The following is a 19,307-nucleotide window of genomic DNA, read 5'->3' as shown; positions in this document are numbered from 1 at the left end:
TCACTCTTTATTTTCAGATCAAACACTTCACCTAAAAATTTATGTTCATTTAGGAAAATGAACTGCGCACTCTAACCAATTTATTTGTTTTATTTGACATTTGTTTACCGGGAAAGCCAGACAGGACACAGGTGCATTTTGCGCAGAGGCCTGGGGAGAAAAGCTCCAGAAAAAATACATAAATCAAACAGGAAGAAATCAAGAACACTTACACTATGGATATCAAGTTATAACATAGTAAATGTCCTAAGATAACACATAGCAATAAAGACGAGAAACTTTAGAACATAATTTCATATAGTACATGTATACATTCCTTACAGTAATGTTGATGATACTACTATAGAAATCACACTTAGAAGAGTCATCACTCATCACAGTATTATAAATGGGATACATAATATGCTACACTTGTGCTGGTGTGGGATGGTGAAGCTAGCCAGGAAACGTTAGTAAGTAAAAGGGGTGAGACAGTGTAACAGCTGAGATGTTGTGGCTAGTTAAGTTGTTACTAAGTAGTAGGGGTGAAGCAGCATAACTGGGCACTGAGCATTAAGATGGAAAAGTAAAACAGAATTAATGAGGGAACCTAATTTTTACAGGGGAAAAATAAAATCAAGATTTGTGGATCAAACAAGAATAAAGACTGGTTAGTTCTGTATATAGAGAAGGACATTGTAAGGCAAATTGGGTTTAGTTGGAGAATATATTGTTAAGTAAGTAACCAAGTGGATTAACACTAAAAATCCACTTTTTAACTCATTAGAAACAGCAGCAATGATGTTTGGTACTTGACATAAGCTCTCACAATTACTACACGAGGCAAACTATTGGCCTTAATAATGAAACACATGAAACAAAAGTGTGTTTAAAACACCTGACTAGAGCAATAACTAGATCAAATGGCAAACTGGTTAATCCTCTGTCTAGCACACCTTCAACCAAAAAAGGTCATTTGTAGTTTTGATGACCAAGGGAGGAAAAAAAGGTTTGAGCACTAAAACAAAAACAAAGTCCTTCAGCATTGAGGACCAAAAAAGGTCTGCAGCATAACAAAGAGGTTATACTAACTCTTTGCCACATTTGCTCCAAACCTGTTAAAACCTCCTTGTTAGTAATTTCCATATTTATAAGCCAAATACAAATAAACCCATTAATTTAAGCAATTGTGATATTAACCACAGCTGCTTAATGACTGCTATTACTGCACCTGCACCCAATTGTTATCTATTCTGCTTAACAATCACACTCTTGACTGCTGCCTCCCAGGTCAGCTGCCCCATTTGCCTCACAATATCTATGGTACTACACCTAGCAAAATGGCTAGATTATCCCCTACACTTTCAAAAGCACACAGGGGGAAAAAGAAAAGCAAATTTAGCTAGTTATTTTATTGGTGTCAGATGGGTTTAACATTTTCTCTTCTCTACAACTAGAGCTGCGACATGGAAATGAATTCAATTTATCCAACCTGAATATGGTCTTCTATTAACAACAGACTTGTCCAACAAAAACAATAAAGCCCTACAAGTAATTTCTAATAAAATATGTTGCTAAATTCCCCCCGCTCCTCAACAAGAACATCACCGCCTAACAATACAAAAGCAAAATGGCTGACCTATTACTATGCTCTCACCTATTTCAACTATTACAATTAGACTCCTTTACTCCATGGAGGCAAAATTAATCATAAAAAAATCAAATCATAAAACCTGAGAAGACAAACACATATAAACCCAATAGTACAAATACCCAGAGCCAATCTCCAAAGCTCTTTAACTCTAGACCATAAATTCTGTGAATCATTATCCCACACCTAAAAGTACTAACCACATCCTCTAAATTTCTATCACAGTTAAAAGCACATCTTGTAAAACAAGCCCATTGCAAATCCTTTGCCTCTGGCCACATAACATCAACCCTACTAAGATATCTTATGTTTCCAGAGAGTTTTTTTTAATTGGTGACTATTACATAATGAATGTGCTGTAAAAATAAATCATTATGATATTTTCTACTGTACATATTGCAATTAATTATTGTCATTCTTTTGTTCATATGTAGGTACTAGGCTATTGGCCCTAGGGCCTATATAAGCCTAGCCAAAAAGGTACCCTGGCTTTCGCCACCCAAGAAAGTTATTTTCCTGTGCCCCTGTCAAGCAGAGCCACAGAAGTGATCCTGGGGGTGAATATCCTATTTCCCATCCAATCATTAAGTTTTTTCTAGAAGAATGCTAATGAGGAACTCTGTTTGACACAGATAGGTAGTCTGTTCCAGAGTATGGGAAGTCTCTGGGACAGGAATTTATCCCTCCAGCATGTTCTGCTTATTGTGGTGACAAGGTTTAGGTCCCTAGAGCAAGTAGCTCGGAGGGATTGGGATTTCTTTTAAGTGGAGCATGGCCAACAGCTCTGGGTTTGACATAGCTTTGCATGTTAGGCAGAGATCGCCTCTGAGTAGGCGATATGCGATGGAGTAAAGCTGGAGTTTTTTTAGACGGTCTGCGTAGGGCATCTGTTTTAGGCCAGTAATCCTCTTTGTGAGGTATTTCTGTGGCCTCTCCAGTTGTTGTAGATGTCTTGCGAGGTACATACCAAAAGGGGTTTTGTACTCTATAATAAGTCTAATGAGTGATGAGTAAGGGGGAACAATGACCTTTTTTTTCCTGGATAAGAATGAGGTGTGCCACGTAGAAGAATTTCCTGACCACTGTGGCGATGTGATTATCAAAGGAGGGACTACTGTCCACCTGTGTCCCAAGGTCTCTTATCACACTTTCAATGTTAAGTAGACTACCGCCTATGTGGTAGTTCATGGGTACAGAGTTTTTACCAAAGGGGATGAAAATGCACTTTTTGGCATTGCGCTTCAGGCCATGGCTTTGACACCAGGCATCTGCCTCAGTGAGGCCCTTTTGTAGGATGTCCACATCATTAGAAGTTTTGATTATGGCTCCTAGTTTGCAGTCATCTGCGAACTTAGTTAGCCAAAGACCTTCTGTGTTAGCCTGTACATCAGAGAAGTACATACCAAACAGGAGAGGACCCAGGACTGAACCCTGTGGTACTCCACTTGTCACTGGTCTGAAGTCGGATTTGGAGTCTGCTACTTTCTCAGTGTGGATTCTGTCAGTAAGCCAGTTGGCAACCCATCTTGTGACATAGGGATTTATACCTAGTTTAGTGAGTTTATCTATAATTCCACAGTGGGGGATGGTGTTGAGATCTAGATAGGCTGTGTGAACCACCTTACCTTCATCTATGGCTTTGGTGACTGCTTCAAAGAAGTCTATCAGGTTTAGGAGACATGATCTGACTTTTGTGTGGGGTCCAGAGTTTGGAGATTATCAATGTCTTTGTTTATGAGTTCCATGATGATACATTCCATGGCCTTGCAGACCAGGCTCGTCAGACTAATGGGGTGGTAGTTCCCGAGGTCTGTTGTGGCTCCCCCTTTGTGGAGTGGGATAACTGTCACAGTGTGCCATTCAATGGGCACAAAGCCTGAGGTGAGGCTATGATTGAACATGGTACTTAAGTGGGGTGCCAGTTCATTCTGTAGTTCGCGTAGAATGCAGCCTGGGATGTTGTCAGGTCTCATGGATGCTGTGTTCTTGGCTTTGGAGAGTGAGGTTCTTACCTGTGCTGCCGTGATTACAGGAACTTTTTATTCTTCCGGTATAGAGATGGGCCCTTTAAGGGGTGAGAGGGGGGTAAAGTTAGCACTGAATCTATCTGCCAGGATGTTGGCAATATCAGTTGGTTCTGTATATTTAGTGCCATTGTGCTGTAACTCAGAGCAAATCTGAGTGTTGCCATTGAGATTCTTGACATAGCTATAGAATGCTTTGTGATTGTCTTTAGAATCAGTGGTGATTTTGTTTTCATAACTAGCTTTGGAGGATTTTATGACGGATCTCAGCTTCTTACTAAGGTTGATTGTAGAGTTTGTTTACAGCAGAAGACCACCAGATTGGCTTTCTTTTTTTGGAGGATAGTATCTTGGTTCTGTTAGGGATAGCACGATCCATGCACTCGTGTAAGTGCTTATAAAGTGTATTTGTGTAGGATTCAGCAGTCATACCTCTACTGTCCATCTGCATGGGTGTCGTGAAGTTTGACACTTCTGTCTTAAGAAGCGTAAAGCTGGCTTTGGAGAAATTTTTTACAGTTGTTTCCCTAATGGGGGGTGGGGCGGGATGTGGATGTCTAGGGTGATTAGCTTGTGGTCGGATCTGAACAACAAGGAACTGACCTCTGGTGTAGAACACCGGTCGCCCATGTTGGTAATGACCAGGTCTAGGATACTGCTGCCCCTGTTGGGGTTGTGGATAAATTGATTCAAGGCATTGGAATTTATGAATTCCAGAAAACGTTGAGCAAAAGAGTTGGTACATGAGTAGTTTTCCCAGTTAATGGTGGGGTAGTTGAAATCACCCATTATTAGGGTGTTGGGTTGTACCCTAATATTTTCCAGTATATCAAGAAAAGAGGAGTGGGAATCCTGGGGCATGGTAGGGCATCTGTATCAAGCTACAATTTGGATTGCGGTCTTGCCCAGAGTTAGTTGCACTTGGATAATCTCAGATGCATTATGCTGAGCAACTAGCTTGGAGGTGTGGACATCCTTAATGAATATGGACACGCCTCTGCCTTTAGTGTTTCGGTCCAGGTTAGGTGGCCAAAAGTTGTGGTGTGAATTATAGCCTGGTAATGCAAGGGGGCTCTCTGAAGCTTTGAACCAGGTCTCTGTCACTGCACAGATGTCGATGTTCTCCATTTTAAGGAGGGCCTCGAGCGAGTGCATTTTGAGGTTTAGACTTCTAGCATTGAGTAGCATTACCCTCAGATTTTGCTTGCTTGTACCTGTTACAGTGGTGAATTTGTCATTTGAACCTTGCCTAAAAAAGGCACTATATGGGGTTGCAAGAGCCTTTACCAGTATCCGGAATCCCAAGGGCGAAAGGTGCAGGCCATCTCTGGCAAAGAGTCGATCATGTCATCCCAGGCAGACAGATACTGGATTCCCTTAAAATGACACCAGAAGCTTAGTCAATTGTTGAAGTCAATCATTTTGTCCTTGTACTGTGGTATCATTCTGGGTGATGGCAGGATGCTACTCAGGGCTAGGGTCATACTCGCCTAGGCTACAAGACTGGAGAGGTCCTCCATGTCTCTTTTCAAGGTCATTCACACCAACATGGACAATGACAGAGTGATATTTGTACTTGTTGTGGAGTGACCTGAGTGGGTGCATTATGTGGCGGATCCTGGCACCCGACAGGCAGCTGACAGTAACTTTCTCCTTGTTTAGCCTGGTGAGTGGAACATCAGTGTGCCTGACTATAGAGTCACCTATGACTAGAGTGTTGGGTACATTATGCCTTATGGGCTTTAGTTGAGCGGCACACTGAGTTTGTGGACTATGTGTCATTTGGGTTGTGTTGGGGGGTGGAGGTTGCTTGCAATTCTGCTTTGGAGGTCTCGGTTGTTTGGGCAGATTTTTATTGAGAGCCTCCGTGAATGTAGGTGTGTGTTTTGTGCTTGTGTGTGTGTGTTTTTATGGTGTAGAGAGACTATGTGATGAGTGTGGTGAGGTGCAAGCGTTTACCTTCTCCTCTTGACTGTCTAGTCCAGTCTTCGGTGAAGAGAGCTTTTCTTCCAGTTTGGCTATATAAGTGCATCTCTCATAGGTTGTTGTGTTGGGTGGTAGGAGGAGAGGGTTGTCTGCGTACATGAGGCAATTGCTGCATTGCCCCAAGATGCCCAGATTCATCAGGTAGACAGGAGAAAACACCGGGAGCTGACCTTTAGACATGCCTGGATAGGTGCTTATTTATTAAGTACTAAAAACTGTTTTCCTCTAGACAAGTGAGGAAAGTTGAGTGCTGTAGTAATTTGTAGCTTATTTAGTAATTACGAGTTCTGAACAAGTGCTGAGGTCAAACAAACAGATTTGATTGCTAAAACTAAAAAGCTGGCTAGTTGTAAGGGAAAATTTGAAGAGCAGACTTTATGGCGCCCGGAATACTTTAACCCTAGTTAAGCGGGGGGGGGGGGGGGGCTCAGGAGCTCATAAACAGTCCTGGATACGGCAAATCTGTATCTGGACTAGTTACAGGAAAGGGGAGAAACAAGCTTAGAATTTTTTTTTCAGTACAGTGGAAATGGAGAAAGCTGGAACAGAAGTTAATTCAAGGTTAAGAATCTGAGTGGGTTGGCCTTCACAAATGTTCTCTCTCTCTCTATTAGATTGAATGAACTAATGACACTAGACTGGGAGGAGTGTCCCAAATCAAATATACAGTATGGGCAGGCAAAGTACAGTTGTGTACTCTTACCATAAATGTAGATGTTCGAGTGTGTTCACTGTTGCAGTCATCACTGTAGGGTTCTTCCTGCCAGCAGCAGCCCCCGATCGGCCAGAATCCCAAAGTCTGGATCGGGCGCCAGCTGAGGTCGCATTTATCCTGACGTCAATGCGCCGGAAGGTATAAAGACCTCAGCTGATGCCATTTCCCCAGTTTCTCTTGCCCCAGATGTCAGGTGCCCAGAAAGAAAATGATAAAAAAGAAACCATGCTCAAAACCTCACCAGCCAAAATACTTCATAACAGACAATAATCAAGGAAAAAAACAAAAGAGGGGATAGAAGGGAGGGGAACTCAGACTGCAACAGTGAACACACTCGAACATCTACATTTATGATAAGAGTACACAACTGTACTATGTCCTTTGTGGTTCACTGTTGCAGTCATCACTGTAGGGTTGAGTCCCAAAGCTAAGAAAGGGTGGCTGGAGGAGAAACAGAGGGAACGGTCACAAAACCTTGCAAAACTGCAGAAGCAAAACCTGCCCTGGATTTAGAATAGAGAGGGAGGTTGTAATGCTTAGAAAAAGTATGTACATAACTCCAAGTAGCAGCTTCCAAAATATCCTTGGTAGGAACCCCACAAAGAAAAGCTGCTGAAGTAGCAGTAGCCCTGGTAGAATGAGTCCTAGCATTAACAGGAACCGGAATGCCATGATAAGAGTAACTGAACTTGATGCAATGGGCAATCCACTCGGAAATAGTTTGTTTAGTGATTGCTTTCCCCTGAACAGTAGGAGCATAAGCGACAAACAACTGATCAGATTTCCGGAATATCCTGGTCCTGTCCAGGTATAGATGAAGCTGTCTGTACACGTCTAGAGAGTGCAAAAGACTTTCTTCCTCACTTTGAGGATTAGGATAAATGGTAGGCAAATGAATAGACTGATTTAAGGCCACTGCCGAAACCACCTTGGGCATAAATGTGGGATTAGTCCATAGAGACACCCTGTCCTGATGAAAAATAAGGAAGGGTTCCACAGCCATGAGTGCTTGCAATTCCGAAATTCTTCTAGCAGAGGTAATAGCTAAAAGAAAAGCAGTTTTCCAAGACAAAAATTTTAAATCCATGGAAGCTGCAGGTTCAAAAGGAGACAAAGTTAATTTCTCCAAAACATAGTTAAGATCCCAAGTGGAAACAGGAGCCCTTATAGGGGGCCGAATATCCTTAGCCCCTCTAAGAAATTTTTTAAGTAATGGAGGAGAAAAAAATCGGAGGATCCGTATCGTAATGTGCAGAAATAGCAGAAGCAAGAAGCTTAACAGACGAAAAAGATAGGCCCATATAGGTTCATAGGTTCATACTAGGCTATCTGCCCAAGGGCATTTATAAGCCTAGCCCAGACTTTTGTGGCTTTCACCACCCCTTTAGTTTGGAGGATACTATGCCCATTATTTTGCTGTGCCTCTGTCAAGCAGTGACACTGAGATAATCCCTGGGGTATATCTGCGATCTCCCATCCATTGGTCAAGATTTCTCTTGAACAAAGCCAGCGAGGTGCTCTGCCTCACATGTACCGGGATTTTGTTCCACAGCATAGGGAGTCTCTGGGTGATTAATCTGTCCCTCCAGCACGTCCTATTAATAACCGTGTCAAGGTTTAAGTCTCCCGCCCTTGTAGTTCTGAGGGATCTAGATTTTTTGAGGTGAAGCATGTTCATCAATTCTGGGTTGGACATGGCCTTGTATGTCAGGCACAGGTCACCTCTGAGCAGACGGTGGCGACTGAATAGAGCTGAAGTTCCTTCAGTCGGGCAGCATAGGACATATTTTGAGACCCTTTATCCTTTTGGTAAGGAACTTTTGGGGCCTTTCCAGTTGCTGCAGGTGACGTGTCAGATACATTCTGAATGGGGCATTGTACTCAATCATTGGTCTGATGAGTGATGAGTACAGGGGCGATGACTTCCCTTGATCTAGATGTGAATCCCTTCATGATCAGGTGGGCAATGTAGAAGGTCTTCCTAACTACTTTGGCAACGTGAGTGTCAAATGAAAGGTTACTGTCAACCTGGGTACCCAGATCCTGATAACCTCTTCTGTGCTTAGTGGGTTGCCACCTATATGGTAGCTAGGGGTAACCTTGTTTTTCCCGAAGGGTATGACTATGCATTTTTTGGCGTTTAACTTTAGGCCATGGCTCTGGCACCAGTTATCCATTTCTATAAGACCCTTCTGAAGGATATCTGTGTCAGATGTGTTCTCAACTATGGCGCCCAGTTTGCAGTCATCTGCAAATTTTGTCAGCGATAATCCTCCTGTGTTTGCTTGTACTTCTGAAAAGTAGATGCCGAACAGGAGAGGGCCCAGGACTGAGCCCTGTGGGACACCACTTGTGACAGGCTTTGAGTCTGACAAGGCGCCAGCAACTCTGACCCTGTGGGTTCTGTCACTTAGCCAGTTTGCAACCCATCTTGTGACGTATGGGTTTACATTTAAGCTGATGAGTTTTTCAATGATACCTGAGTGGGGTATTGTGTCAAAAGCCTTTGCCAGGTCGAGGTAGGCTGTGTGGACTGCCTTTCCTTCATCAATGGCCTTGGTGACTGTTTCGAAAAAGTCAACCAGGTTTAAAAGGCATGATCTGCCCTTGACAAAGCCAAACTGGGTCGGATCCAAAGTCTGCAAGTCTCCTATGTCTTTATTTATGAGTTCCATTATGATCCTCTCCATAGCTTTGCAGATCAAGCTTGTCAAGCTGATGGGACGGTAATTTCCCGGGTCGGTGGAGGCACCGCCTTTGTGGAGTGGGACCACAGTTGCCGTACGCCACTCCTTAGGCACGTATCCTGAGATGAGGCTAAGATTAAACAGCTGCCCTAACTGCGGGTTTAATTCCTCATTGAGTTCGTGGAGCACACATCCAGGGACACCATCTGGTCCCATGGATGCTGCGTTTTTTGCCTTGGAGAGAGCAGTTCTCACCTGAGCGTTAGAGATGTTTGGGGTGTATAATTCTCTGGTATAGATATCTCACCTTTTGGGGGGGGGGGGGGAGAAGTTTGCACTGAACCTGTCAGCCAGTATGTTGGCAATGTCTGTAGGTTCAGTAATTTTTACATCATTTTGAACTAATTCTGAGCATATCTGGGAGTTTCCTCCCAGGTTTCTAACATAACTAAAGAAGGCCTTATGATTGTCCTTTGAGTCCTTAGCGACTTTTCTCTCAAAATTTGCCTTGGATGATTTTATGAGAGATCTTAGTTTTTTACTTATAATGATCAAGGGTGTTTTCCCTTTTAAGGATTTTGCTCTATCTTGTAGTAGCTTCCTCCTTTTGTTGTAGAGCTTGTTTATGGCTGGGGTCCACCAGACTGGACGCTTTCCTTTGGTACAAAGAGTCTTTGTTTTGTTTGGGATTGCCTGATCCATGCAGTCCTGTAGGTGCTGGTGGAAGGCATTTGTAATAACTCTGTCAGATACTGTAAAATCAGAGGAATGTTCGGAACAGAAGAATCACCACCCTAGACTTGACTCCAGGAGCAAAATCTTTTCCATTTTCCCGCATAAGATGTTCTAGTACTGGGCCGTCTAGCTTCAGGGATTACATCCAATACCTGTTTGGAAAGGGCAGAGGTGTTTACAGACCCTGGATCTGCCAGGCAGCTAGATGCAGAGTCTTGACATGACTGTGCAGTATCCGGCCGTCCCGTTGAGACAGTAGATGAGGGATTTGAGGCAGAATCCAGGGAGGCTCCTGAACCAAGCTCATCAGAGTGGAATACCAGAATTGCCGAGGCCAATTGGGAGCCAGTAGAATCATGTGCGGTCTGTCCTGTTTTATCTTCAGAAGTACCCGAGGTAGAAGAGGAAAGGGAGGAAAAGCATATACTGAGAGGTGTTTCCAACTGAAAGAGGGCATCCACTTTCCATGCTAGTTTGTGGTAGGGCCTTGTGCAGAATGTTGGAAGTTGATGATTCTGAGGGGATGCAAAGAGATCTATGTCCGGACATCCCCAAGCCTTTATAATCATCCTGAATATCTGAACATCCAACATCCATTAGTGTGAATCTGAAATGCGTCTGCTCAATGCGTCTACCAGAGTGTTGTCTTTCCCTGGCAGGAATTGCGCCTGCAAGTTGACACTGCAGGTCAGAGCAGTGTACCAGAGATTCATGGCTAATCTGCACAGGGGGTAAGAGTGAGAGCCCCCCTGCTTGTTGATGTACCACATCACTGTAGTGTTGTCTGTCCGTATCAACAATTGTCCTGGTAGAAGAAGGTTCCTGTAGGCTATAAGGGCATTCTGTACAGCTAGCATCTCCTTCAAATTTATGTGCAGGTGCATTTGCTCCTTCATCCAAACACCCTGAAGACATCTCCCGTGCATGTGGGCTCCCCATGCATAATCCGAAGCATCCGTTGTCAGAACTTGGTTGGTCGGCAGAGGACAAAAAGGCTTCCCCTTGTTCAGTAGACAGGCTTCGGCCCACCAAAGAAACTCTCGCTGGAGACAAGGCAAAATCGTGACCACTGTTTCCAAACTGTGGTAATGCTGAGACCAGACACTCTTGGGGTACCACTGCAGTTTCCTCATATGCAGCCTTGCATATGGTATTAGCAGAATGCAAGAGGCCATGTAACCCAAAGCCTGCAGAATTTTTCTTGTAGTCAGCTGTTTTATTGAAGCCAGGTGTCGGAAAAAAGAAGCCAGTTGCACTTTTCTGTCTGGTGTCAAGGAAGCCATCTGGGTTGAAGTACTCAGAAGAGCACCCAGGAAAGTAATCTGTTGTGTGGGTACCAGATTTGATTTCTTTAGATTCACTGTGAAACCGAGGCACTGAAGAAGATGCTGCACAAAGGCTAGATGCCGAAGTAGTGTGTCTTTGTCGTCCACTTGAAGAAGACAGTCGTCCAGATAATGGTAAATTTGAATTCCCCTCTGTCTGCAAAACGCCATTACTGGTGCCAGGCACTTCGTAAAGACCCTGGGTGCAGTAGATAAGCCAAAGGGCAACACAGAGAACTGGTAATGTTTTGAGCCTGCTTTGAAGCGCAGATACCTTCTACACTCTTGCCTTATGGGAATATGCAGGTAAGCTTCTTTTAAGTCCAAAGTCACCATCCAAGCATTCTTGCCCAACACAGGCAGCAGCTGCTGCAGAGTGAGCATCTTGAATTTTGGTATATCTAGGAAGGTGTTTAGTACAGAGCAGTCCAGGATTGGTCTCCACGAATATTCCTTCCTGGGAACCAGGAAAAGTCTGGAATAAAAACTTTGCCCTATTTCTATATTTGGCACCAATTCTATGGCCCTCATAGCCAGGAGGGACTGAACCTGCCATTGTGCCTCTGCCCACTGATGATTTGGCAGGTCTGGCCAACCGTTCGGTTTTGGCAAAGTGTGGAAATGAAATCTGTATCCTCTTGAGACTATGTCCAGAACCCATTTGTCCTGGGTTATGTGGTTCCAATTTTGATAAAAAAGAGAAATCCTTCCCCACAAAGGAGCTTCCAGGAGAGGAGCCCCTGGAACCAGAAAGGGAGAGTCATAAAGACTGTTTTCGGTAGGGTTGAGACTTATCTTCACCCCCCTTGGGAGAGGGGGCACTCCACTGCCTATTCCTAAAATGGGACTGTGACTGTCCCCTACTTCTGGAACACCTGAATGTGCCTCTCTGAGACCTGTCCGAGCCCAGAAAGGACCAAGGTTTAGTTGGCCAGTGTCTGCTAAATCTAGGAGGTTGCACCTGTAGAAAATCCTTAACCGTCTGCATAGATTTGGCTTTGTCTTCCATTTTCTTCAATACCTCTTCAGCTTTGGACCCAAACAGAACAATGTGCTGCAAAGGGGCATCCAAAAGTTTGGCTTTAATCTGATCCGGCAAGCTTTGATCCCTTAATCAAGCATGTCTTCTAATAACAGCGCCAGTTGTTGCAGCCCTACAAGAAGCTCCCAAAGAATCAAAACCACAATGCAGGATATGTTTACCCACTTGTTCAATAGCATGCAATAAATCCTGTAACTCCTGATTATCCGCACCAATAGACACAGCTGACATCTTTTGTTGAAATACAGACAAAAGGTATTGCTGATACTTCAGCATATGAAATTGACAGTTCAAAGCCCTAATAGACAATGTAGCAGAAGTATAAACCTTTTTATCCCATCTCTCCAAAGCCCTGGACTCTCGGTCAAAGGGAATAGGAATTTTAGCAGAGGCCGCTTTAACACCCTTAGGACCCTGAGAAATTGTTTCCGGATCAGGCGAAAGATTTTTAAAAGGAAATTTATGAGAATCTGGAACCCTATAATATCTATCCGGTTTGGCCGGAGTAGGGGGAAAAGAATCAGGAGAGAGAGAAGCTACCGAAAAAACATCATCAACAATGTCCAACACAGAGGGAACAGCCAGAGGCTTATGCTGTGGGAGAAGATGAAAATCCCTAAGCCTTTTCTTGGATTCAGAGAATTCCTGCCCTTCCCAGTGAAAATGCACCCTCATATCATGCAAAGTTTCACCAAAAGAATAATCCTCAGGAGGAGAGGCAGAAGGAAAGGAATCTTCAGCATCAGAATCCTCATAAAGAGGAAAAGAATAATCCTGCTCAAGGGAAGAAGCAGAAGAAATAGAAATTTGGTCTGAAGAATCATAATCGGACTGTAATCTAGGCTTCTTGTCAGGAGGGGGATGAGAACCCCTGATCATAGTTAAGAAACATTCAGCCATCCTAAGCATCTGCCTCTGAGGCCTAGGACCCTGATCAAAAGGTGCCTGTGCTAGCCACTTCACTTTAGCTGGAGCCTTAGACTTTGACTTAGCATGTAAACCCGAATCCACATTTACAGGAAGCTGTGAAGGTCTAAGAACTCCCTCAGAAGCCGGTACCTGCCTACAGGCTCCGGACCCAACTGAGGGAGCAGTATCCGAAGGTCCAGTCCCTGGCAATTCTGAAGACCCCATCAGCTCCACACCGGAGTTGGTACAGGCAATTGGTTCAAAAGAGGCGGACGACAGGGGCTGCAAAGGCGCTTCACTGACGACCGACGAACCAGCAACTGGCAATAACTGAGTAACATCCTTTGCTGTGGACCTCGGAGGCCTGTCTGCATCCCTGCGCCTCTTACACACCCCAGAAGCCGGAAAAGAATCTGAAGACATGTTATAATTAAACCTTTTTCCAAAATAATAAAAGGCAAAGTAATATCCACGCCTAATAGTACGCTGATTAAATCTAGCACAAAACACACAATTAGCAACGTTGTGGTCAGGACCCAGGCAGGGAATACAGTAAGAGTGAAAATCCCTATGAGGTATTTGCTTCCCACAAGAAATAGAATTATTAACTTTTTCTGACATCTGACTGGAGCAAGAAAAAGACCTCCCCAACGGGGTACTTATCTGTAAAAAACTAAAATCCTGGGATTAGATCCAAAAACAAACAGGAACAGGCCGACCGGCATCAGTGAACTGCAAAGGTCACCGCGCGGCAAGAAAGACTGGGGAAATGGCGTCAGCTGAGGTCTTTATACCTTCCGGCGCATTGATGTCAGGATAAATGCGACCTCAGCTGGTGCCCGATCCAGACTTTGGGATTCTGGCCGATCGGGAGCTGCTGCTGGCAGGAAGAACCCTACAGTGATGACTGCAACAGTGAACCACGAAGGACATCTGCAAAGCCACCAAGTATAAGAACACCACAACAATAGGCTGGGGGTGGGAAACAAACTATTACAGCTACTTGCTGTAGCCACTAAATGAAAGTTTTAAACAGATCAAGGAGCAAGAAGACTCTAGAGAATGCTTTTAACTGCAAACAGACTAGACTAGAACACAGAAACCTCAAAAAATCAAAAATGCACAGAAAAGCACGGATAGAGCACTCACAAACAGAAACTCTCAGTATGAAAAAGCAGTTTACAGTTAAGTAATTCGGTAAACATGCAATTAGAGTAATGAAACAGTATCTAGCAATGAAAAATACAGTTAAAACAGTATAAAACAGTACACAAATGCAGTGAAACAGTAAAAAAGCTTTACAACAGTGCAAAACGTAGTAGATTAACTGTATAGCACAAGTCTAAGTGTTACAGAATTGCAATTCAATGATATAAGTGTAAGAAATAACTTATCCTGCTCTTGAAATCTTAAGGAATTTCTGCTTAGTTTCAGTAATGAATTACCATCCACAGCCTGATAATGTCATAAATATACTTCTTTCTTTATTTTTTATTTATTTATTTATTTACATTTGTTGACCGGGAGTGTCCAACTGGACGTAGGTCCATTTTCAGCAGAGGCCCGGGGAGAAAAGCTCCACAGTTAAAATAAACAGACAGCAGTTATATTGGATTACATAGCGATTAACAATTTGATTAACACAGCAATTAATTACAAACATATTTACAGATGAAGAACATAGTACATCAGTAGACAACTAGAATCTTTATCTGTGAAGTACATAACAGACATTAACAAATTTTACAATAAGAAGTTCCTGCTGTATAATAAGTACTAGGCTTATGAGCATCTGAGCTTACTATAATCAAGGTAGTTAGTGGGGTGGAAAGAAAGGTAGTGGTTGGATGGGGTGAGTGATATTACAGTGGGATTTGCAAGGGCACAGCCAGCATGCTTTTAGGTGTACTTTTAGTAAAGTTTTGAAGTGGGTGCATGATGGTACGGAGGTAATTGTGGGTAGGAGGGAGTTCCATAATTTGGCTATGGTGCAAGAGAATAGTGCTTCACCAGCAGCGTTATTGGCTTTAGTGATCTGCAAGTGATTTTTGTTGCTGGATCTTAGTGGTCTGGTGGTGCGATAGGGTTGGAGTAGATTCTGGAGGGATGGGACATTTAGTGGATGGTTTACTAGTTTGTGGGCGAGTGAGAGTTGATACCATTGAAGGAGGTGAGGGAGTTCAAGCCAAACCAGTTCAGCAAGTGAGAGACAGTGGTGACTACGGTAGGATGCCCCTGTGGCGAATTTGGCGATTTTGTTGTAGCAGGTCTCTAGCTTGTTTAGATCGCATTGCCTTAGGTTGGCATATATTGGAGAGGCATAAAGTAGGGTGGGATAAGGTGGGAATTTGCTATTGAAATCTTTGCTGCTTTGGTGAGAAGTTGCTTATTTCTGTATAACGCTCCTAGTTTTTTGTGGACTTTTTTTATGGTCATGGATATGTGAATGTCAAATTTTAGTTTATTGTCCATTTCCACTCCTAGCAATTTGGTGTGTTCAGTTGGGTATATAGTGGTGTTGTCTTTTGCTCTGATGTTAAAGTGAGAGTTTCTATTGTATTTCTTCAAGCATATCTGTAAATAAACTGTATATGTTATGTACAATGTCATTTTTTACTACCAGCTGTATGTCAAACTTTACAGGCTGAGTCTGAATAGTCTAAGCAGATCAGTGCTCTACTTCAGTAAACAAACAGAACTGCAAATCACACATTTGAAGTGAAAACCAATTTGAATAGAAATATCACTTCTAACCTGAAGAAAACAGCAATACAGAGGAAGATATCACAATCAAAGGAACAAATAAGTTAGATGCATCTGTGTAACTGCTCTAGGAATATCTCCATAATTCACATTAACTATTATGGTTAATGGCTACAAGCACTGGAAGACCCATGATTTTTATGAAGATCTTAAGATCACAGGGCATAGGTGAGAAGCACAGAGGCTTTGGATAAGACCTCTTCTTCTCAACTTCAGGATTTAATCCTGACGTCCAGTTAACTGTCTGTGTGGAGTTTGTATGTTCTCTCCTTGTTTGTGTGTGACTTCTTCAGGTACTCTGGTTTCCTCCTCCCTCCCCAAAACATGTTGATCGACTGGCTACTTTAAACCATCCTTTTTACCTTTGACTCTGTGGTCCAAATTGTGGTTAAAAAAGGATTCAGAATAACCCATTCACATACCTAACTAACAAGTGATTAAGTTTTATAACAGGAGAAAATGAGCACATTCAGCCATGAATCCCTTATTCCATTTTTGCCAAAGACATTCTGCTGGTAGAGATACTTACTGTGATTTACAATTAAAGACAGACTTTAGTGTTTCAATATTAACAAGCCAAAAATGAAATACATGTATAATTCACCTGTGCATTTTTATAATAGTAATTCAAGTTTACAACCAATCCATTTTAATTAAGGAACAGTACCCCCACCTGTGCAGTAGCAGACCCCACACAAACCCTTCCCAAATCAAGCTACCTTCACTCCCTACCAACAGCATCTGAAACAGGAGATGTGGCAGTCAGTAGTCAACCTGACAGAGCTCCTATCCAGGTAAGAAGGCTCTGGAGGTGGCCCTACTGGAAGTCCTCGATCCACACCACAGAACAAGTCATCTGAGAAGAGTTCCATAAGGTTGAGCAAAATCAGGGGGTTGGCCCTCTGACAGGCATGACGGCATATGCAGTCCAACCCAATTAGGCAGCCTACAGGAGAGATGGAAGTGAAAGAGACCAAGGGACCACAGCTGGAGAGGGAGAACTCCTGGCTCAGCAAAAATGTTAGGAGGAAGGGGCTGGCCCTAATGAAAGTCCAGAATTTGAGACGTGGGAGTCGGGGCCAGTCTAAGAGAGCTCCTGCTTGGGTCAGAAGGATCCAGCAGTGGGGAGCCCATGAAAGTCACAGGTTCTTCACCAGAGACAAAGTCCTCTCTGTGGAAGCCTGGATGATGGTGAATCTGCCTCTCCATGACTGGAAGGGGGGAGTTCCATGAAGTTGGGTGAAATTAAGGGGATTGACCTTCCTGAGAAGTTCGCAAGCATGAGCGATCCAACCTAATTAAGCAGCCTATAGGAGATATGGAAGTGGAACAGATCAAGGGGCCAGAGTGGCAGTCTGCTGTCAAGGAGTTCTCAGCTGTGTAGAAACTGCAGGAGGGAGGGAGGTGGGCCTTCTGTCCATAGCTCTCAAATGTCCAGATTTTCATAGAGTGTCTAGACTTTTGCCTCATATTTTTGGTCTGTTACTCATAAAATGTTGTGGCTTTCTGGAAAATCATTGAGGACTAAGTCAGTAAATAATGACAGACATTTGAGTTTCAGACTTCCTATCTTTCAGAAAATACATGCCAATGCAAATCTATTGCTGTATCAACTTCCTAAGTTTTTAAGTCCAATATTTAAAATCTGTCCCTATTGTTGGGCCTTTGCACTCCATTATTTTTGCCTTTGTCCAGATTTGTTGTGCTAAGAGGTTGAGAGTTATGCTGCTGTCAATCATGCCTTATATGCACGTGTCATCATGCCTTAAACATCTGCCAAACACACCTGGAATGCCCACACCTGCTCATTACACCATGGTGCCCCTTCAATCAAACCCTCAGACCGACCACATTACATTAAAGAATAAAAGTTTGTACACTGCCCTAGATCAGCAATTTACAGCTCAACTGCCTGCTGTTTAGTAAATTCTGAAAAGTAAGAATTTCAAACGTGTACCATATCCCTCAAGTGTGCCTCATTACAGGAGCACTCCTCATTTTCGGTCTTAAACGTCAATGTCTATGTCTATGCAATTACACATTGAAAAGGTGTGACAGTGTGTTAAGAACTGCTTTATCTTATGTTCACTGATGTTACCTGTATATTGTTTTTAAACTCTGTTTTCAAAGTTTATGCCTTCTTGTATCAGAAACATTTTCTTAAATAAAGTAAGTTTTAAACTGATTCTATGGTAAATAATATAAAACAATATTAATTGTTTAAAATAACTAATACGTTTTAAACTGCTTTTACGGTAAATAATACCAAACAATATTAATTGCTTAAAAGTATGAAGTGTAACACTTTAACCATTCTATGGGCTTCCTAGTTGAAAGTGTTAGAAAATGCTTGACATTTTGCTCAGTAGATCCACCTTATGAATAGCAAAGTTTTGGAAATGGAAAGTAGAGAGGTATGCATGCACCACTGATTGTTTATCTTTCTAAAGCAAGAATCCAGACTTGTTTGCATACTTCATTTATAAATTCTTAATCTGCTAAACAGTACACTCCATTCTTAAAGTACTGTTAATTTAAATTATGATAATTTGAACAATTATATCAGCATATTTACCAATAGAAGCAACCGGAAGCAGATTACACCCAATGAACAACGAGGCTCGAAACACAACAAGGCCGCGGGGAAGAAAATTAACAGTATATACAATGTGAAAAAATACAAACTACAGATCGAAGTAGATTTTGTCGGTAAATAATAACGCGCAGTACTACAAAACTGTGGTGTTAAATGCTTTAAGCGTGCAGTCCTCAGTTAAAGCACTATTTTCTGAAAAAAATGTCAACATCTACCACCACCCCTACGGCCGTGTACAAATGACACTCTCCCTACTGCGTAAGCGTCTTACCGTGATTAACAGCTGTTTACTTTGTGCAACAAGTTTCATTTGTGGGTGGCTATGTAAATAGTGTATGTACGTGGAAGAAACAACATTCGCTAACTAAAGGCAGAAATGTAGAAGTTGTCTTCATATTTCAAATTACGTTATTGCGAGGAATGTACCGCATTTGGTGTTTTAAAAAGTGCATGTTCCTCAGAGGTCTTCGTAACTCAAATTACGTTATTGCGAATGGATAGACCGCATTTGGTGTCTTAACATGTTTTTTCTCAGAATTCTTCATTGAAAGAGTCTCACACATTCAGCGTTAGCAATTTTTAACTGATGGTAAATAAAACCAGCATGTTTTAACCGTCCTACATAACCTTAGTTGAAATAATTAGTAAACTGTTAGTGTGTGTTCTACATTTCGAGGGCTAATGCTCCTTATATTGGGAGATGGAATGTCGAGAGCAATAGTTTTCTTTTCCTTATGACTAAATGACGCATTCGTTATTAATGGTGCACTGTATCAAGAAACACTTGTCTATAAAATAAATACAATTTGTCCTACTTCCTGTATGATTGTCTTCTGTTTCTGCACGTTTCATAAAGAATGCCACTTAGACGTGCTTGTCTGCTTAGGATTTTTTT

At 42.6% G+C, this 19,307-nt stretch overlaps 1 protein-coding gene across 1 annotated transcript in view; it reads right to left on the bottom strand.

The window, feature by feature from the left end:
* LOC122796717 (probable enoyl-CoA hydratase echA8) overlaps positions 1-18,676 on the bottom strand; it is a 939,187-nt gene extending 920,511 nt beyond the window's left edge. Inside the window, exon 1 of the mRNA XM_044065416.1 lies at positions 18,392-18,676. The gene's annotated coding sequence lies outside the window, so the exon portion shown is untranslated. The remainder of the gene's footprint in view (positions 1-18,391) is intronic.
* Between the last annotated feature and the right edge of the window lie 631 nt (positions 18,677-19,307).

This window comes from Protopterus annectens, chromosome 3.part0, assembly GCF_019279795.1.
Source record: "Protopterus annectens isolate FY-2018-M chromosome 3.part0, PAN1.0, whole genome shotgun sequence".
Classification (NCBI taxonomy): Eukaryota; Metazoa; Chordata; order Ceratodontiformes; family Protopteridae; genus Protopterus; species Protopterus annectens.
This window is presented reverse-complemented; position numbering and strand designations above follow the sequence as displayed.